Source organism: Hipposideros armiger, unplaced genomic scaffold, assembly GCF_001890085.2.
Source record: "Hipposideros armiger isolate ML-2016 unplaced genomic scaffold, ASM189008v1 scaffold_188, whole genome shotgun sequence".
Taxonomy (NCBI): Eukaryota; Metazoa; Chordata; class Mammalia; order Chiroptera; family Hipposideridae; genus Hipposideros; species Hipposideros armiger.
In genome coordinates this window covers 1,424,710-1,427,906 of record NW_017731538.1, presented here as the reverse complement: position 1 = coordinate 1,427,906, position 3,197 = coordinate 1,424,710, and positions in this window count along the sequence as shown.

Genomic DNA, 3,197 nt, shown 5'->3' with positions numbered 1-3,197 from the left:
TCTTTTGAGCCACCCAGTTGTGGTTCTTTTTTTTTTTTAATTGGGGAACAGTGTGTTTTTCCAAGACCCATCAGCTCTAAGTCTAGTAGTTGTTTTCATTCTAGTTGTAGAGGGCACAGCTCAGTGGCCCGTGTGCAGATCCAACCGACAACCCTGATGTTATGAGCACTGCGCTCTAATCAACTGAGCTAACCGGCCACCCCCCAGTTGCGGTTCTTTACTACAACAGCCCTCGCAAACAAATACAGGCCATGTAAAAATTCTATTTTTCTACTTTAAAGAATCACTGATATTTCATTATAAATGTAAAGGTCCATCTCATGCAGTAAGTCCCATTTCTTAGCCAAACCCCATGGTCAGCTCACAAGCTCACAGTGAGATCTCAGTCAAGTCACCACTGAGCATCCGACAGACACCTCAACCTCAGGCAAGGGGATTTGCAGGCCAGAGGGTTGCTGGGTGTGCCACCTAGATGAAGGGCCCAACAGCCAGGACATATCACCTCCTTCCCATCAGGTTCGGGTGACAAGAAAACAAGCCCCGTCTCCCAGTTCTCACCAGTCTTAATGGAACACGTTATCCTCTGCAGCTCTTAAGTTTAGTGGCATTGACTTAATCAAAATGAAGTCACACAACTTTTTCTTTCTGGATTGACCCAAAAGAAATGATACCATGAAAAGGAGTTGAGGTCTTATTGTGTTACAGGAAAGCAATGAAGGGTTAGCGCAGCAGAGAGTCCTGAGCTAGCTGATGTTTCTGAAGGGCCACTCTGGCTGCAAAGAATAGAGTGGGGGCGAGAGGGTGTAAGTTGGGGAGGAGAGAGTAGAGGTAGGGAGACCTCGCTGGAGGCTGTTATACTAGACTAAGAGGGAGAGGATGCTGGCTTGGATCAGGAGGCAGTGGTAGAGATGTTAAGAAATAATCAGGCTGAGGATATTTGGAGGGAAAATGGGTAGGACTTGCTGAAGAATTGAGTGTGGGAAGAGAAAAGCCAAGCATGGCTCCAATGTTGTTTTTCTTTCCCTGATAAACTGGAGGATAGTCAATGAAACCAGGAAGCAAAAGGCTTGGCAGAAGGCTTAGGTTTTATGCCTACCACGGAGGTAAATGCTGGGAAGGGAAAAATTCGTGCCCTGGTCTCTTGGAAAGCAGATTCATAGAAGACCAAGTGCTCTTTCTTCCTTCAGATAAACAATGTTAATTATATGCTTACTGTGACAAAGTGCTGTGTGGGCTGCCGAGGAAGCTGCCAGTCTCCTAGACAGGGATGGGGCCTAGAGAAGGGGGTGATGGGAATTCTAAGTATAAAGGAGGGCCCTTCAGCACAGCTGCTGGGAGGAAGTGTTATGGGTCCAGAAGCAGGGGCAAGGAAACTTTTGGTAGGAAGCTTTCAGCCAGTGGAAGCCACTGGGACAAAGAAGACTGTCTTTGGTCAGGAAGCCAAGGCTTGGAATCCCAGGGGCAGAGATCTCATCCTGGCTCCTCTCTGTGGGGAATCCAGTTCCCAACTGGGTGTCTTGCTGACACCTTACTTCACTCTGTATTTGTGCTGCAAGCCTCACCTTCTATGCCCAGGGTCTACACATAGGAGACACTCAATAAACCTTGCTGAATAAATGAAGAAAATACATTATGGGTGCAATAGGCCAACAGGTTGGCAGGTAAGTGGGTACTGAAGAGATGGTATGCCTTGATTTCAACAACACATTTGAGAGAACTCTCCTAATATTTTGAGATTATTATGGAAATATTGGGAAACAAATATGGGTTGCATGATAGTGTACTTAGAAGAGTTCATTACTGTTTAACTTATTATACAAAAAGAAAGCTGATGTATGAATTCTTGTCCCATACAGGAGGGTATCAAGTGACCTCCACATAACTCAGTGTTAACCCCTGTCCTGTACAAGATTTTTTGGGATGACTTGGATTAATATGTAGAAGTTTAAAAATCATTAAATATGCAGCTGTTTTTAAATTGAGAAAGCTAGTAAATGCCAAAGAGATAAGAATCAAGATTCAAAAATTATCTAAATGTAATTGGATACTGTACCACAACTAATAAGATTATATGTAACAAGAATACGATTCTTTTTTTTTTTAAGATTTTTATTGGGGTATTGGGGGGATGGGAACAGTGCTGGGGAATTGGGGGAAGGGGAACAGACAAGTTGCTGTCATTTTGTTCTTCAGTGGCCCTCTTATGTGGGATCCGAACCGGGGCCTTCTGGCATCCAAGCCAGTTCTTAACCATCGCGCCACTTGGCCGGCCCACGATTCTTTTTAATGTAATAAATAAATGTGAACAAGAAGAGAACGGGGAACTCTTGATTTTTCAGCAGTTCATGTGGAAAAGGCCTAGGCCTTTATTGAACATAAATTCAGTATGAGCTCACATATTAACCAGGCTGTTAAAAAAAAAATCAAATGCAATATTAGGATGCATTATTAGATGTAAAATATCTAGAACATAGGAGGTGAAATCTATAGCACTCTGCAATGTTTTGAGTACTTCTAAAGTACTGCCTACAGTTCCAGGGGGTATATTGATAAGCCAGAGTTTGCTAATCCTAGTTTTATCATTTTTGGAGTATTAAAGGACTACATGCTCATGATAAAAAATTTTAAAAATATGAAAAATATAAAAATCACTCACAATCCCATGACTCAGAGACATTCCTTTCTAGGTTTTTTTCTATGTATAATGTTTCCACTATTGGTATTGTATCATATATGCAACTTTGTCTTATATTTCTTTATATAATATTATATGAAACAGTTTATCAGAAATGAATAGGCATTTTGGCTCTGGAATCAGATAAGTTAAAATTAGAATTTTGGTTCCACCACTTAATTAGCCACTTAGGATAAGTCACTTAACCTTAGTTTCGACATCTGAAAAGTTGGAATAATAATAACACCAGTTCAAAGAGCTTGCTATTCATATTTATTATGTCATCATCATCACCATCATTATAAACTACTTTTTGTAATCCTATATGAAACCAGAGCTTTCTTTTTCCCCCAAGCTGATTTCTAGTTTAATGTAAGACAAATTTAGTTTAAAACAAAAAAATCTGTTTTTCAAGGAGAGGTTTTTGAAAATATATAAATAAATAAAAATAATTGCTTAATATTTTATATAACAGAATTTAACTAATCTTTTTATAGCCTATTTAAACTTAGAGTATTTGGGG